The sequence below is a fragment of the Poecilia reticulata genome, linkage group LG12 (genome assembly GCF_000633615.1).
Source record: "Poecilia reticulata strain Guanapo linkage group LG12, Guppy_female_1.0+MT, whole genome shotgun sequence".
NCBI lineage: Eukaryota > Metazoa > Chordata > Actinopteri > Cyprinodontiformes > Poeciliidae > Poecilia > Poecilia reticulata.
Genome location: NC_024342.1, coordinates 17,611,712 through 17,630,923, shown reverse-complemented (window position 1 = coordinate 17,630,923; position 19,212 = coordinate 17,611,712). Strand labels below are relative to the sequence as shown.

The 19,212-nt window shown below is 37.9% G+C and overlaps 1 protein-coding gene across 2 annotated transcripts in view; it reads left to right on the top strand.

The window, feature by feature from the left end:
* Positions 1 to 19,212, top strand: part of LOC103473798 (mediator complex subunit 13L) — a 100,056-nt gene that overhangs the window by 44,263 nt on the left and 36,581 nt on the right. The window lies entirely within an intron of this gene.

Sequence of the window (19,212 nt, the reverse complement as noted above, 5' to 3'; positions counted from 1 at the left end):
CTGTTTTATTTAATACACCGACTCAACTGCATCTGTTTCTTATAATCGATTTTCTTTATGACGATGATGTTAGACAATACTGACTGAAGTGGAAAACCTCACAAACAATGCGTCCTCTGGGCGCATCACAAAAAACTCAGGTCAGACGGGGACCAACTCAGACAACTCAGCCATTGCTTGAACTGCCACTTGGTGTGCCAGGGCAGAGCTGAGAACTATCCGTCCTTTCTGTATCTTTTTTTTTTTTTTAAAGGTTTTGTTGGCTCTAGTGGCCTTTATTTGAAAGTAGTTTGACAGGAAAGAGGGCTATGAGAGAGGAGGAAGACATGCAGCAAATGTCGCCAGGCTGGGAATCGAACCTGCGACCACCAGCTTGAGGACTAAGGGGTTAGCCCCCTTAGTCCTCAAGCTGCGACCACCAGCTTGAGGACTAAGGGGTTGTGCTTAGTCCTCAAGCTAAGCACAACCCCAGTGAGGAGGTGCTGTGCACCACCACAGCACCTCCTCACTGTATGTTTGAAACAAAGAGAGTGAGTGAGAGAGAGAGAGAGAGATCTTTGCTTGTCACTTTCTCTCCCGATTCGCCTCTAGTGGCGGTTAGGAAGTCCTGTGGAGTCCTGTTAAGCCTCTCAATGGCTGCCCTGCCTCCCACCTCGAGGCTCATTCACTTCTAATGAGGTGCTCAAGTGTCTATGGCTTAACACAAGGGTCAACACACAGGAACGGTTTCTTTTTACTCAGCTTGCTCTGTCATTGTAGGAAACACTTAAGTGATTAATGATAACGTGTTCTTATGCTTTAATCTGCAAATGATTCACTTTATTTATGCATCATTTGCAAAGCTTGCCAAACTTTTTTTTTATTTTTTTTTTTATTCCTGCACAAATAGCAAAACCTTTTCACAGTAGCTTGTTTACATGATATTAACCAGTTGTAATTCGACACCTACATCAGCTGAAGTCGAGGATAAACAGTTTTCCTTTGCCTAATTGGTGTAATTTGCATGCCACAGCAACACTGGGTGCTTAACATTTGACATTTGCAGGTAGACTGAGTGGATCACACAAACTGAACAACACTCATTAATATCAAGGTCCCGTAAAGACCTTGTGCACTTCAGTTGGCATTGGTTAAAACAAACAACAGCCACTTAGGATAAACTCACTTTCTACTCTTCCACTTCAGGACCTCCCTCGCTGCTGTTTTTCTTTCCTTTTTTTTTTTTGATTGTCATTTAATATCTCCGGCTGATGTTGGGTGTCGGTGTCGGCTGGTGAGCGGTGCAGTTGCACAACGCACAGTTGTGAGTCTGATCTGTTGTAATTGCAGGGGCTAAACGAGTACGAACAGGTACAGCCAAGGTTCACTCTCAAATTGACGATTATTCAAAAACAGTCCAGGACAATTAGAGAAGAATTGTTTATAAAGGAAGCTTCAAATAATCTTCCCTTTCCATCATATTGCATTTTTTTCTTATGATATCTTCAGTAAGTTAATCCTGGTGGGTTTTTTTTTTTTTTTTTTTTTCAAATGGCAAATAAGGCTGTTGCATGAGTCTTTCCAAATCCTCTGCAATGTTTACCTGTGGTTTGGAAGAAGGTTAAAAAAGATTTTGGAAAAGCAACATTCCAACCTTTCACACCCACTTAGACCACCACGGGAGTCATCATAAACATCTGCTGCTGTAAAAAGCAAACTGCAAATACCGAGTCCTCCTCACCTCATTCAGCTATCAAAGCTGAAATAAACAGTTTCTATTACTGCCTGTCAACGCAGACAAATGAGATTAATCCTGAGAGAACGCATTAGACACTGCAGACTGCGGCAGGAAATTTAGCGTGAGGTGGCAGTTTGACACCTAATTTTGCTGCAGTTATTAAACCTGAATCTGTAAAGATAATGCACACGAGTAAAGTACCTTGCAAAAGTATTTACACCTCTTGAGATTTTATTATGTTAAAACCACAAACTTCTTAATTTTTATTTGCCTGTTCTTCGTCAAACAACTCAAACTCAGTGATAGGAAGCATCTATGTATGTTAACAGCAAAGTGCTGCCGATTCTCTGTTGTCTTTAAGCGTGAACTTTGACTGGTCCATTCCAATGCGTGAACATGATTTGATATGAACCGTTCTTTTATAGCTTTGTCAGTAAATGTTTAGAGATATTATTCTGCTGGAACCAAAACCTCTACTCTTGAGTTTTTGGGGTTTTTTGCATCTTCTTACCAGTGGTGGAGAAAGTACTCAAAAAATTTACTTAAGTAAAAGTACAAATACACAGTCAAAAATGTACTWAAGTAAAAGTCAAAGTACCACATTAACATTTTACTTAAGTAAAAGTAAAAAAGTACTGGCTTTTAAAAATACTTAAGTATTAAAAGTAAAAGTACTTGCTGAATGGATTACCTAATCACTAATATCATTAAGTGTATCAATCGTATTTAATTTTAATACATCAGTAATGTGCCATTTTAATGTACAATGCCACAGATAAAGCATGTTTTTATTGAGTTTACTCTGTAACATAGTTTAGACTTAGATATGTGATTCTGTGCATCATAATTTCAGGGATGGAAACATCTCCTGTCCTAACATAGCATGAACTTCACTTTTTTTGCCACACATTTATTTTGAAAGAAATCCAACTGGCAGAGGAGGACCTGGAACCAAGGAGCCATATAGCAGAGTTGTAGTCTAGACCACCGAACCCAAGACCAAATCAAAACCAGCACCCCGCGCTACATGACAATAAAATTAAGTGCACCTATCAAAATTGCTTCTCAAATTGATCTGAAAGATTCACTTTCCCATAAAAATTAGAGCTGAAAATAAATTATCCAGTATCAATTCAAACTCTTCTTCATTCTGTTTTGCTTTCATCTCTGTGCCACAATACACAGAGGTCTCCTGCCATCCCTAAAAAAAATAACACCCTGGGTGGTTGCCCATATTGCCAATGCCAGAAATTGCACCATTAAACATAGCAATTAACAACGCTCAACTATGAACACTGTCCAAGGCCCAATAAGCAACAAGTAACCAAGCAGGAGGAGCACCGTGACAGTTCTCATCCTCCCTCCACCATGACAGGTGACGAAAACAAAGAGCAATGAGCATGCTCTGTGTTCTTACGTTCTTGTTTTATTTATTCGCCAATTAAATATAAAGATATTTTAATGAAATAAAATAGCTACTGCAGTGTACGCAGAGCATTACAAGAACAAAGAATGGCTCTCAGTGAGGCTTCAGCACTATAGGACTTGGTCAAGATCCGTCCAGAAGAATCGGATCGTCCATGAATGTCATATTACAATATTGCACTTTGGTCACAGTGTTGTCCCATATATGCAACACCTCAGCCAACACCTCCACACAATAATTTAGCGCATGAGTGACAACTTTTTTTCATCGCAGATGCAACATGTGTTTCAGTAAATACAGCTAGCTTTGCTAGCATCACGTCCAAGGAGCTTACCTTTCTTTAAGCTTTCCTTCCAAGTGACGTTAAAAATTGGACGAAGTCCCCACCGTCTGTGAAAGCGAAGCGCTGCTGATTTTACATGTCGCCATATCTATGATTTATGCAGCGCTATTATATTACTGACTCTCAGAGGAAACCACTGCGCATGTCTGGAGCTCCGCGTGCGAGTAAAGGTGGAGCCAATGGGTGACAACAGACACTAGTCACGTTATTGCTTGGATTTTACGGCGCCACCTTAAATCCCTGAACTTCACATTTTAATGGGAAAAAAACTCAACGCGACTTGGATGTAACGAGTAACGCGACACTTTGTAGAAATGTAGTGAAGTAGAAAGTACAGATACTTACTGTAAAATGTAGTGGAGTAAAAGTAGAAAGTACCCATTATTAAATCTACTTAAGTAAAGTACAGATACACGAAAATTGTACTTAAGTACAGTAACGAAGTACTTGTACTTCGTTACTTCCCACCACTGCTTCTTACAAGTTATCTTTATGCATTGCGATATTTTTTGCTTCATTCTACCTCTAATCAACCCTGTGAATAAAAGCATCGCCCAAACAATGACACTCCCATTGCCGTGTGTCTCTGTGGAAATTGTTTATAGAAAATCTAAAGGATTTACCCCGCCCCTCTCATAGCAATTTGTGTGTAGGCCAAAAAGTAAAATTTTTCGTTTAGTCTGAATGTTTTTTTACTTTTATTTGTAAAAAGAAAAAAAACTCTTTATGCCTCACTTATATAAGCGTTAGTTTATCATATTAAATGCAAGTAAGACATGCTGAAGTTTGAAATTTTATTGTGATAAAATGTGCAAAAGTTACTTTAATAATGCTTTCCTAGTTAACAAGATGAAACAAATTGAAACAATGACTACTTAACTGCACAATTCCTTGAGAAAGTTAGATCCAGATTCTAAGGGATATTTGAAAAGTACAGAATCAAAAACAATCCTGTCAGAAATACCAAGCAGTCAGTTTATCGGCACTAAATCACAGATGGAAGATTAGTTTTACAGTGAAACTGGAATATAGAGGAATAACCCAGCATTTTGGCTGGGAATTTGCATTTCATCTCCACTGAGGATTGGCACTGAGGCCAATTTTTGTTTAATTTTCATTCAGTTTTTTTTCTTCTTTTTGATTTTGTGCTAAAATCCAAAAGGCTAATTATAATCCTTTGAGACTACAGAGACAAATGTGCTTTTTTGTATGAGTTGTCTGTGGAAAACAGTGCATAACACCATGTTCCATTCCCTGTGACCTCAGGGGAAACACTTAGCACTCAACATACATCTTTTCACAGCATCTCAGACATTGAAAAAGATGTGTGAGGGGTCTTCTTTGTGTACACAAACGAGTCTGGGCTGGGGTGGATAAACTACGTAAGTGACTGTCAAATTATGTAAGGATGTGGGATATTTCTGCAGTCCTTCCTTTGCACAGTTTGCTCTTTTTCTTCATTGCCAGGGTTGGCAAGAAGCCTAAGAAACAAATCTGCAGCAGCACACAAAAACCCACTTCTTATTTTGGCATCATACAGAGTTAGTTTTGATTTGTCACCATGTTTTTTGTTTTTTTTTATCACCTTACATTGTTGTTTCTTCTCTGTTATAGTTTGTTTTTTTTTTTAAATCAAATTTTCTTCTTACAGCTTTTTCAGCACATGCTATCTTATTTGACTTTTGATTTCTGGTGTTTTAGCTCCAGCTGGATTGTCTTCAGTTTCTCTGATTGCGTCACTGAATTTACATTCATACAGCAAATATCCATGTAAATTATAAATGATGCTGTCAACAAGCTGCTCTTAATGGGAAACTCTGAAATCACTCACAGCATCTCTCCAAATTAGTGTTGGGTTAACTGGTGAGCTGATGAATAAATTATAGCGTTTGTGTCATTTTTGTTTACTGAATTAGACATAACTTTAGGAAAAAAAAGCTAAAACATGCACAAGAAGTCAATTACTTGTTAAAATTTGAAGACAGTCATGGTGTGATGTGCGCTGTCTTGTTTATCTGATGTGAAATTTGAGCTGGAAGCAGCTGGTACTTCTCTGTTAGCATAATGTTGCAGCGTCGTGCGCTTTGTGATTGTTCTTTGTAGTCTTAAATTATTAATTTTCTTCCCTATTTCCTGTTTTCCTACACTGATTTCCTTCCTCTTGAGTTGATAAAATATCTTTTATCCTTAGAGACTCACTGTATGCATTAGCTTTAATCTTCTGTTAACTGTGGTGTTTCTGTTGAAACACCACACCACTGTGAGCGTTTCTGTTGAAACGCTCACAGTGTACTACATGTTCCCACTTCTTATTGATTCCTTTTTTGTCTGCGGATACCTCTCTTTCTTTCTAGCCGCATCTCATGAAATACATTAATAGCATGCCAAGTCATGCTGCGTATCGTGCTTGTTTTCTCTTTTTTGGCATGTCATTACATGCTTCTCTCTGTAAAGACATGACACTGTGCCTTGTACTTTTTTTTTTTTTTTTACATCAAGAACCATGTGGGATGTTAGTTTCAAGGCCTCAAATACGCAAAAAGCTTAAAGTACCTAACCATTTACCTGAACATTTTACATTTTTACAATTGGCGCACGTTCATTGTTGGCAGAAGAACAGCCTGGCTTTTTTTTTTTTTTTTTTTTCTTTAAAAGCTGGTCAAAACGTTTTTTTTTTCCCAGTTAAAATTGAATTTGCTTTTTTATGTAGTTTTCACCCCCTTATCTACATGAAGAGATTCTCATATTTGATCTTATTGTTTCAAGTTGTTCACAAAATGTTTAATACAAAAATGTGCAGCAAGTTATTTTATTCAAAAATATAAAAGCATGCAAAAAATCTTTCTGCTAAGATAACGCATACTAATTATTATATAATATTAATATTAAATATTTAGCTTAAATATTTGCATTTAGAAGTTTTTATATCAATTCTTATTTTTTATATCTAATTCAGAAAAAAAATGTGACTGGTTATGACAAAACCTGGAACAAATCCTCCCACAGGGGATCTTGAGTTTTTTACAGATACTGAAAGTGTGTACTCTAAGATTTCTAATTATGTCAAACACGCATTTTAATGTTCTCATATCCTCACTTCACTTTCAGTTTCAAGCTTTCATCATGCTGAGGGAAGTCAGTTTTCACCAGTGCAGGTAGCATGGAGAAGCACAAGTATAGCACTTGGTGATATTTGAGTTGACGTTGCCAATTCTGTCAACAAAATGTGTACTGTCCTGGTTTATTGTGTGATCAGATTGTGTTTGCTGCAGTGTAAAATACATCTTAAAGTGATGCCAGAATTTGATTTTTTTATATCATTGTGTTTTCCTACAGCATTAAACGATAAGGTAGATTTGTAACAGTCAGACAAGGGCAAAAACTCATGAGAATCAAAATTTTTATTTTCAAATTATTTAAATTTGAGCTTTGGCTCTAAAATATACCTAAGGAAAACTGAATTTCTGCTCAGGCTTTTTGATTTGGTGTCTCAGATCATGATTATTACCGTATTTTCCGCACTATAAGGTGCACTGGATTATAAGGCGCACCTTTAATGAATGGCCTATTTTAAAACTTTTTTCATATATAAGGCACACCGCATAGATGCTACAGTTAAGGTTGCCACACGTCCCATACAAATGTGGATGTGTAATAATAAAGAAGTGGTCCCCGAGTACTTTATATACTAGTCTTCCCCAGTCATTGTTTCACTCACGGTGTTGGTGTTGAGATATTGTGCCCAACTGCTTTCTGGGTAACACAGACCAACCGACACGCTGCCACCGCCGGACGATGGTCACCCTTCTCTGTTCGCGCATAGCATGTTCGTGGAGAACGTGATGCTAAATGATCTGCAGACGACCTGATTATAGACGGTCCATAGGTAGATGGGTCAGTCAAACTTTATTAACAAACCAGCATTCTGACAACTATCCCAGCATRCACCGCACGCTTCTTCTTCTACGGGCAAAATGAAGTCAGCGGCTGCTTACCGTAGTTGCTAGACCTGTTGTGGCTCAGTATTGGTCTATATATAAGGTGCACTGGATTATAAGGCGCACTGTCGGCTTTTGAGGAAATTGAAGGTTTTTAGGTGCACCTTATAGTGCAGAAAATACGGTAATTGCTCCTTTTTCAGCCCCACTTTTTCAGAAAGCTTTTCTCCCAGAAAGCTTTCTGGAGGAACCATTGCAGCCTTTTGAATGGGCCCCAGGAAGGGGACGGTCATCTGCCTAGAGTCAGAGACAACTGTAGTCACCCAAAGCATTTTCAAGAGTGCAAATGGCACAGAGGAGAAAATGTAGCATTTCTGATATTTTTAAAACCTTGAGGTACTTTGATATCAGTATCTTGCTCATGCTTTTTACTGTTAGCAAAAAACCTATTATTGCTTGTCTACAGTACATTTCTGCAGCAGCTTTTGTTATCTGATTATCAGTCTCAGTGGTTCTCTGCTACTAACCATTTAGCCTGAAAGACCTGGGAAAATTCCCATGAACAATAAGTCACCCGCTTTATCTCCACTGATGTCAGGATCAAATAAAGAATCTTTGTTTGCCCTTGCAGCCAACAACAGTACTTTTGACATGCCTTGCTTGTGAATAAGACATTTTACCAGAAGCTCTGGAGAGAAAATAATATGTTTCACGAAGCAGTCTTTCTGTTTGTGGCATGCTTTGTTTATATTAAGTAAATACGTTATGTTGACATATGTAGTACCTGTAAGAAAAGTTAGAGTCCTCTTGTGGGAGATAAAAAAAGTACAGTTGATGTGCAATCTGCATATTCTGTTATGCATAAAAGATATGCATATATATATACATGATTCACTAAAGGAAAGGAAAAACACTAAGACCATAACATGTTTCGCTAAAACTGAGACTTGATATATTCCGTGCTTTTGCTTGCAAATTCAAATTGCTTCGGCATGCCAAATCTCCACTCACAGCAAGACACAAGCCATTTTTCTACAATATGTGCTTCTCGCTCTCTTTTTTTTTTTTTCTTTTCCTTCAAGTCAAATTCCCCCATTGACAGAGCCAGTGATACAAAACAAAGTGCTGTAGATCTGGTGCAGAGAAGGAACGAGCAGAAGTTGTGTAAGGGAATAGTGTGTGAGCTGCTGTGTTGACATAGCCTGGATCGGTGCCAGCCATCCGCTCTTGCCCTCCGCTTTGACCTCAGTGGAGGAGAGGTGGAGCCTTTTTTTTTTTTTTTCTGGCAGAAACATGACTCCGGTGGATAAATTACTAAAGAAGATTAAGGCGGACAAAAGATTCACACTGACAAATCAAGCTGGAAAATTCTGCAGTTATTTTTGTGAGCTTGTGTTTATGTGAACGCACACTCTGATGGCACAACACCCAGTCTGTTCTACTGGCTCTATACTTGACTCACCCCCACAACTATGCAAGCAGCTCCAGCTCAGTCACCTAATTGATTCCAGATTTCCCCCTCATCCCTTCACTCTTTCAGGCCTCCTCTTCCTCCTCTTCTCCCTTGTTTTCCTCCTCCTCCTCCTTGCTGTCACCCCGGCTCTTGGTTTTCTCCATCACTCCAGGCCTGCTGGGTCTCACTGCCTTCCATGCATGCATTTTTTGTTGCTATCATTAAAATATAGTCAAATAGTTTTGCATATTAAAATTTGTCGATTTCATATACCCCTATTTAAGGAAATCATGCAATATTAATGTGCTTGAATTTCAAAGTGATGTAAGGTTGGTGGTTGTATCATTGCTTCTATTTTATTTTTTATTTTAGTTATTTAGTTTTTTATTTTATGATTTATAAGCTTATTACTTAAGAAAATGCTTTAAAATATATGGAAACAATACAGCTTACAAAAAAAGTAGCAGATTCCTGTGAAACGGAAGAGAAATAAGTGGTTTTCAATATTTTTTACACAAAAAACTTAAGTTTGGTACGTATTTATATTCAATCTCCTCCAGAATTACCACACTTTTCAGAATTTTGTTTTTGTTTTGTTTGTTTTATTCCACTTTACAATGACTAAGTTGTGTTACTTTGCCAAAAAAAAGAGAGATTAAAATAATTCCCCAAAACACATTGCTGTTTGTAGTTATAATGGGGCAAAATAAAAGTTTAATGGGTACGAACTAGAAGAGTGAAAATACATGAAAACCTCATGATAAAATGTCAAGCTTAAACTTGACAGAGAAATGACTGCGTTGTTAGAAACCAGAGGTCTGCGCTCAGTAAAAAATACAGTCGGCACAGAAAAGGCATTTCTGGTGTTAGATGCTGCTTAATTAACCGACCCAGCTGTGTAGTGAGCTTCTTTTCACAATATGAGTCTTGTACCTGGAAACCGTAAATAAAAAAGTAACAGCTAAAGGCTAGCTCGTCCTCAAACTTTTATCTCCACTTTCACAGATTTCCACAGCTTCAGAGAGAAAGATCAGGTTCGGTAAGCAAGAGAAGGTAAAAAAAAAGCAGATCACAAATCTCACATCAGCTGCAGTACATAACATTTCTGACAATTTGACCCTGGATTTGAATAATTGGGATAATAAAACCTAACAAGCCACAAGCAAAGCTAATGGTGCAAAGCAACATACAATATGCCAGATGACATGCTTGCTTTTTCCAGCACATATGAATTATTTATTGTGAGTTAAGTCTGTAATTGATGCATTAGGGTTAAATAATTATGACAGTTGTGTGTTTATTCTTATTTAACTTATAAGACAACATAGTTTATTTGAAGCAGTCATTGCGTGATGTGCCTTTTTGTTTACCCTCAAACTTGGATTGGATAAAATCACATCAGCAGAGATTTTATGAACAGGAAACAAATATTTTTATTTTCCTGATGAGTGAAAGCAGCGGAGTGACTTTGTGGGTTCTGTGTTTTCTTCTGATTCTGTCAAAATGTCAATGTTATTCTCATTTAGTTATAGAAATAGAGATAATTTTGACTTTGGAGTTCATCTTTGAATCTAAATTTAGAAGTGCAGATACTTCATGATTATTTTGTCACCTTACTGTAGGATATTTCATCAACCTGAAAACAAGAGAGGTGAGCTGACACTCCAGTGAAAGGCATATCTTCCTCATAACCCGCTGGACACATTTTATATGAATGAAAATGATGAAATGTCAATATTTTTAAAAATTGTGTGGAAAATTCCACCATTAAAACAAACTAAACTAAAGACAATCCTATAATTTGAAAAACGAGATGAATTTGTTGACTGAGAAGTTGAGGGATGATTCAGTGTGATCAATTCACAGGATCATTACACTGTATGAATACTATTTAAATAAAAAGAGGCTCTTCATATGAATTACCTTATCATCTCACTGAATTAAATATGGCTTATTAAAATTGCAGTCAAATTGAGCATATGCCGTTTTGAATATCTTGCTGCTTTGTTGTAATTTCTTGTCCTATTGGCTGGTTTACATTAAAACTATGGATGTCGTAGCATTTGCATTTGCTTCATTTAGCAGCGTTGACACTTCTGAGTGGTACAGGTTTGAAAAGGCACACAGCCTGTGCATTGTTTCACAGAAATCAATAGGAATGTACTTGTTTCTGAGGATGCTAATGTGGATTACCTTTCAGTTCCTTCCAACTTAGAATGAATTGACAGTTCAGTTTGCGAATATTGAGTGTCTACATTTCTTTTTCTTTTTCTGCACATAAATACTCCAATGTAGTGAGGTACTGGTGCTCTTTCATTTCCCAGACCCTGATGCATGTTATCAGCACAAGACTATAAATAACAGGAGTTAAACCCTCTTGTACGTCTTGATTCTCTCCTGAACAGCCTTCCTGCTGTTGTTGTCATCTGAGCGCTGCGCGTAAAACTGCCCTTTCCTGAGATGCCCCGTTTGCAAACTGCCTAATACTGAATAACCACAACAGCTGCTTTGTGATTTGGTGATTACCTAAGTCAATAAATGTACAAAAAAGAGGTTGCCAATACATCAACACTTGAAAGCTTTAATAGCATTATTGATGATGCGAAAAGAGAATTACTTTTATTTGTGCTGATTCAAAAACTCTGCAAAATGGTTTCTGGATATATAACAGTCAGCTTTTATGGCCTCTTAGTTTTCCTGTGTGGCATCTTAAGACCTTATCCAGCACCTAAGGGTGTTCTCAAACTACCTATACTCATCAGTTTGACTGTAATAAATGTACTCTGGGCTTTACGCAGCACAGACAGTTGTGTGCTTATGTGGACAGTTTCTTCTTATATATCAGGAGTTTTCTATTCTTAACACATGATTACATTGTACCAATTCAATTACATGGTTAGGATACATCACTTTTAAAAAAGTATTTGCACCCTTACACATTTTTAAAAATATTTTTTCTTCTTTTTCTTTTTTTTTGTTTTTTGGTCACACCTTAGGCTTTCCCTTAGTCAAACAAATACTTTCTGACATCAGTAACTTAAATTCAAAATGTAGTGTTCAGATGATGGGCTCATTCATTCAGAGAATTACTCTAATTTCGACTGCTGGTTCTGTTCCACTAGCTACAAAATCATGAAATCACTTATAACCATGCGACAACACGATGCAGATCTCTAAAAGCGTCACATCATGTCCTGATTTACAGAAATTTCAGAACATATGTAAAATAGTTATTGACATTTATCACTTTATTGAACTAAAAAGGGTTACAAAACTATCTATTACTGTGGGAGTCCAGCAACTACAGTGAGGGACATTATGCATAAATGGAGATAACATGGAAAAGTGGTGAACCTTTCCAAAAATCACCATCTACCTAAATTACCCCAAGAGATTATTACAGTCTCATCCAGGAGATCACAAAGGACTCACCTTGGTTGTGCACCAGGGAAGCAATTTGACTTAAAATCAAAATGTAGTGCTCAGATGATGGGCTGAAATCTGATTGAGTTGCAGAGACATGGCCTCACACAGGGCCTTCATGCTCAGAAATCCTCCAGTCTGTCTGAATTACAACATTTCTACAAATGAGAAAAGACTCCACCTGCTTGGCAACATTGGCCACTCATCACAAACTTCAGATGGAGTTGTTAATACCAGGGCTTAGGGGGGTAATTACTTTTTAAATAAGCCCATGTTGTAGTGGCAAGCTTTTGTCTCCTAATAAAAGAGATATCATCCTTTCAAAACTATTTTGTATTTAATCAGGTTCTCTTTGCAAGATATTAACATTTGTTTGATGATCTAAAGCGTTTAAGCCTGACAAAAATAAAAAGAACAGACTGGGCTCATCCCAGTCGGTATTTACACATCAATCACTGAGGTTTTACGAAAGAAATTTACGTTTAGCTTTTACCTTGTAATTGTAAAAGTTAGCATTTATTTATTTGAAATATAAATGCGCCTCACTTTCAGACTTAGAAACACATTTATAGTTCCCTCCAGTTGTTCTCTGTAATCTAAAAGCGTGTTGAGCAATATATGAGTACATCCACTTAGGAAATGTATGATTACCATCTTTATCCCTGCTTCCTTGTGTCAATCTTTGCACTGTTTTGCTTTCCACCCATCTGCGCGACCTCGAGAATGTTTCTCTCTCTTTTTATTGACGAAAATTACAATGAGCAATCACCGAACCCTCAGTGAATAGCTAAAAGAGATCAACCTCTGTTTCCAACGTGCGACAGGGGCAGCTAATTACTAAAGAAGCGTTTTGTCGAGTGAATTTTGCACACACGTCATACTTCCCGGTTTGAGCCGAAGGCACACGCCCTGCAAAAGACACAACATAACATCACTACGCCTGGTGTTATCGATCCGAGACAAATGAACAAATGAGAGACACAGGGTGGGGGAGAGGAGGAAGGAAACGTGGGGCACGGGGCTATCATGTGCAAGATGGAGCGTTGTCACAGCTCAACTCTCGCCTTCTCCCCGTCTCAGATCAATACCGTCTTTGTATTTGTTTCCACCGAGTTGAAGCAGTGAGCGGTCACTCTCTCCTGTGGTGTGAGACGGGCACAGTTGGGAGATGAGAGGGGGAGAAAGAGGCTGAAGGACAAACACGAGGGAGGTGGAAAGCTGGGGCTAGACCTGGAGAGAAAGAGAGGTGGAAAAGAAATGAAAGAGTGGAAGTGGCGACCCAGTTCCATCACTGCTTGTTTGTGTTTTGAGCGGTGCGGCAGTAAAGAGCGTTGTGGCACGAAGATGAGGGGGGCTGGGGGAGAAGGTTGTGTGAAGGAAACGTGCATCTGTGAGAGCATGACCTCACTCCCATATATCTTGCAAAGTCCGGCCCAACACATATATCTGCATGAGAATTCACCTTGGGTGACAATACTGGCTACCACATATTAATAGAATGTTAGCTTTTATACTTTCACCCCACACAACTTCTCGCTGATCTTTTTGAGTTATCAAAAACACACAATGGTTAATATCCATCTGTCTATCCGCCTAAATTAAACATTTGGCAAAGAATATTTAACCAATAAAACTTTCTTTCATACAGCTCTTAAAAACAAGAAACAGAAGAGATCTTACATTAGTCGCAGAGGAAACTGTTATTTTCCTCCTCTGTGAAAAATGAAAAGTAAAATGTGCACAAATTCAAAGCAAATTTTAGAGGTTTTTAACAGCAATCACAACAATAATAACATGTATAAAGGAATACAAATAACTGGATGCAAAAAAAAACAAAAAATTAGTGTTAATATTATGCAATCGTGGTATTTATGGAAATCAATTCAATTAATTAGCGGTACTTAAAGCCTTAAACATCATTACCAAAGCACATTAATGTTGTTAAGCTTTCATTTTCATAAATCATAAAGTGCTACACTGAAAGAAAACAGTTGTGGTAAATGGCACAATTTATTTTCGATTGCTCTTTGACTTTCATTGCGGATTATTAAATGTCTTTTATTGGTTGAAAGATTTATTGATTGGTAGTTTAAAACCTGATCTGAATCAGTAATAAGATAACAGATGTCAGTGAGCCCTTTTTCCAGTGCATGTATTGTCTAATTAGCGGTTCTCAACGTGGGCGGTACCGCCCCCCAGGGGACGTTCAGAGGACGGCAGGGGGCGCTGGAGGACATTTTTACAAAAGGGGGCACTGGGATGCCTTTGGGGGGCGTTTGGTCGAAGGTAAACTTTACACCTTAAATGCACAACAATGCCAGTTTAGACTTTGAGCAACTTGGTAAAACTATTGTGTAACATTAAACCATGATTGACTGCAACTGTATCGATGGCAGCTCTTCTTCTATTCAGTGTTTGTTAGCTTCTATTAGCTTCTTGGTGCAGCTGCGTTCTCCTGCTACTGGTAGCTAAAATCAAAATACCCTCACTGTGTATCTCTCTGAAAAATGAACCAATTTAAATAAAGAAATCCCTCCATGAGTGATACCCCGATAGAGGGCGTTCATTTTATAGCTGTAACACCGGTGCTGTAAGTGGTCCGGTATGAAACGGGGGTGACAGAACAACACAGCACTTTTAAATTTCAATAATCAGAATGCAGAAATTGTTTCCGTTGTTTTAAAAAGTTTATGTCAGTCTGCCTTCTCCCCATCGATACTCTTCCCGACCGCCCTGCACCATAAAGGGTAAAAAGAGAAGACGTTCACATTGCGCAAAACTTTGAAACAGGAGAAGCGGGACATGAAACGGAGCGACGAACTAGATGTGAATTATGGCATAAAAACAGAGAATCCAACGCTGAACAGTGAAAAAATCAACATGATGTGAAACACATAACGAGTAGGCGGCGCAGCAGGTGATGATTGAAAATTACTGATGGTGAGCGTCAATAAATGATAAAATAAAACTAGCAACAGGAAAGAAACTAAAGTGGACATAGAAATAAACCAAGAGAGGATAATACTAATCAAATGAAACTAACTGGAAATAAATGAAGAACAAAATGCAAGAATAAACTAAGAAACTAAAGTAAATACAGTGGGATAAACTGGTATGGCAAGATCTTTCGAGCAATAATTAATACATAGGACTGTATGGCAAGAATAAACAGGCACTATTTCCAGATAAAGGGTAAAATAATATTGTTGAAATGTCATGGGTTTAAGACCATATCTGGTACTGAGAATAAATATATCTTACAGACCATAACAGTAAAGAACTGATCACTTATTTATGTTTTTAATGCCAGTGTTAATGTCATGAGGCTGATGATTCCATGACACTCATTAGGATTTGATTAAGAACCAGATTTGTTCTTTGTAATTTCTGTCCAGTAAAACTATTAATCTATAATCAATAGACAGGTCTATATAAAGATATAATYYATGTTTCTGTCTCATATTTGTATGGCATTAAAAGGACCTGAAACTTTTGTTTTTCCACTGAAAGCTCTGGTTTGCACAATAAATGCCATGTGGATTAAGTTTTATGGATGATACTCTGATGTCCCATTCTCATGAAGGCAGCACAGAGCTGCACCACCGAAACCGACAGAAACACTGAAGAGAAGAAGAGCTATGATTAATGTAGTTACAGTTCTATCCATGTTTTAATGTTGCAGAGCTCAGTCGTTTTGCAAATAGTTCAAAGTTTAAACTGGCATTGCTGTATATCTTTGATCTGGTTATTTTGTGTAATATTTAACAACTAGAAAATGGCACAAAATAAGAATATTTTTTCCACTCTGATTGGCTGCTGTTAGACCTACCGATTTTAACTTGAATGTTCATTACATTTTTCATAGACGCCTGTGAAAATAATTTCTATTCCCATGAGTTTTTTGTTCTCTGGGAAATTATTTTCAATGATAAATACAGAAACAAGCATAAAAATCAAAACATCTACAATAGTGATAGTAATATTAATAATAAGATAATGGTCAGTGGAAAGTAGCCTGCAAATTCCTTAGTGGGGGGCGGTGAGGGACCTGGATAAAGGCTAGGGGGGCCGAAAAAGGTTGAGTGTCTAATAAGTGTCTAAATCACTTATTTATAAGTATATTGTGAGGTTATTTTTGTAAATTATTGACCCTTTTAGGCAGCATTTAATTTGTGTGTGGCATTTTGGCTTCTTTTGTGATCCAGATGTAACCCACAGTCTGATCTTTCCCTTCCTATTTCGTCTTTCTTTCTCTTTTCCAAATATTTTAACTCCTGGCACTAAATTACAAAGTCCCAACAGATTTGAGGTCTCAGAACTGTAATCCACCAGCCTCTGAATGACCACACGGCGGGTACTAACGTTTGTCACTACTGTTGACTCTGCCTGAAAACGACTAATGGGAATTCCCAGAATGATTATTTCTCATTACCTGATGTTATCAAAAGGAGAAACTTCCTCTTCCTTTTTAAAGGAAAATTTTCCCCTGTCCATTGTTACATGCCATTCAATGTATGCTCAGGAGAGGGGTTTTAATCAAAATGAAGATTGAATGCAGTCTGTTGGCTATTGTTCTTTAAACTACCTTTTTTATTTACTTTTTTGTTAGAAAGAAGGTACTGCTTTTCTATCAACTTAGCTATAAATGTCCTCAAACGGGTTTTATTTTTGAATTTATTCGTAATTTCACTGAATTCAAACCGGAAAATTGCCCTGAATAAACCAGAGTGTATCTAAATGTAAATCTATTTCAGAGATTTGAAATTGGGATAAACTGAGCTGTGTGTAATTGAATCTGAAAGACAAAAACATTATAGTCAATTGAACTAAACTGACGCTGATTAAACAGAGCAGAACTGATCTGGGTTGTATTGAACTGAATGAAATTAAATTAAATCAAGTTGAATAAACTAAAACAAGAAGCAAAATGAAATTGACAAAGACTGAAATGAATTCAATTCATTTGGACTGAGCTGATTTTGAATAAAATCCAATAGAACTGAACTGAATTTAGTTGAGTTGAGTTGGGCTGAATTAATTTGAACTTAATTAAATATGAGTGAATTGTGAATTAGACTGAATTTAATTAAAACAGAGGCATCAATCCTGTCAACGTCCAGTTATTGGAGCAAGCAGGTAAACACAGATAATAGATTATTAAACTCATTTAAACAGAAGTAAATTAATGTGCTGGAATGAATTAAGCTGAACTAAACTGAATATTTAGAGAGTTGATTTTCAGTTCCCACATTTAAAAACAAAATGAGTGCATGAGAAAATAAGCTATTTATTATAATCCTTGTGTCACTTAATTAGCATAAATGGAAACCAAAGTCATGAGCAGTTTACTTTGAACTTGAAGTAACGTGCATATTTGGAAGGGGCGATGGCGTGAGAGAATATTTAGTTGTACTTCATGTAGCTCCATCTGTGATTAATGATTGATTGAAACGCTATAAAAACCGCCACTGTACTTAGCGGGGCATTTACTGTTTACAGCCTTCTCATCCCCTGGGCCAACCGCGTTGCTCTTCTGATTAACTGGAAGCAACATCTAAAAATGTGGCAGTTACTAGCTGGCTATTGGGAAAAATGTCAGTTTCACAGGGTGTCAGTTTCAAAGTTTCACACTCATTTGGGATATTACTGCTTTGAAATATCAGACAAATGTTTTATTTCACACTCTATTTTTCTATATATGTAATGATTTGTGTGTGTGTGTGCAGATGCTCTTGTGGATGCCTGACCTTAATTTCTTGCTACAGCGATTTGTCACACCTTGCATTGATATGGCGCAGTGAGCTGGCTTGCTGACAACTGCGATTTAAGCAGACAAACAGGCAATCTACATTAAATGTGGCTCCTAAAAATATGGTGCTGTCACTTTATTGAGATTGGTGACACTTGCTGAATGCTGCAGGAATTCTGGGAGCAAATGTGAAAAGTTTTTCCTGTTTATGGTAGTCTCTTTAAGAATATGGGTTTAGTTTCTTTTTTGGCAGGATGCGCAAATGATGGAGGGGTGAGGAGTCACTTACATAGATTTAGACTAATGGGGGGTCAGGAGTGTGCCGCCTAGGCTGCCACAAGGAGAGGGAATGAAGATGACTTGTAGAGAGCTGGGAGAGTTGGTAATAAAAAAAAAAAGTTTTTTTTTTTTTTTCAAGAGAAGGAGAAAGAAGGGGGATGTAGAGACAGGGAGAACTAATGAGTTGGATTTTCCAGAGACTTTGCATTCTGCTCATGGTGCTCGCTGTATCTCTCTCCGCTGTGGAAGAACTGGCTGGAGCGAGCTTCCTGTCTGAGCCCTGAAGCAGGAGTAAATGAGGGGTGGGTAGGAAAGGGGGTGTTGGAAGCAATAGAACAGAGGAAGGAGGAGAAGGGGAGGAGGGCGCGGGGCGGCAAGGAGGGAGGGAATCCAGTGTTGAAATTGAATGCCAGGGCGCCATGTTCTCACCGCCAGCGTTTCCATGGTTACAGGGTAATTCTGGCGAGTAAGGAAATTTCATTCACTTTGGTATGAGAAGAAGAAGACAAAAACAAAGGGGGGGGGAGGTATTAACAATGCAGCAGAAGAATAGAAAGGAATACATAATCAAAAAAAATAAAATAAAGGAGGAGATAAAAAAAAGGCAGGAGGAAAAAGAAGGAAACATCTAGTGGGGTTTGTGCCACCCATCCCCCAGGCGAACTGCCTCTCTGCCTCTCATTCTTTTTTTTTTTTCTTGTGTATTTCTGTGATGCTTGGTTTGTTTGCCACCACCCTATCAGCAAACACAACACCCACCCACAATCTTCCAGTTCTTCAGCAGCCCTGCAGGTATACGGCGAAGAACAAAGAGAAACACTGCTAACTGGCCGCTGTGCATGTTTTTGTCAGGGTGTGTGTGTGTGTCTCCACTTTTGGGGGAG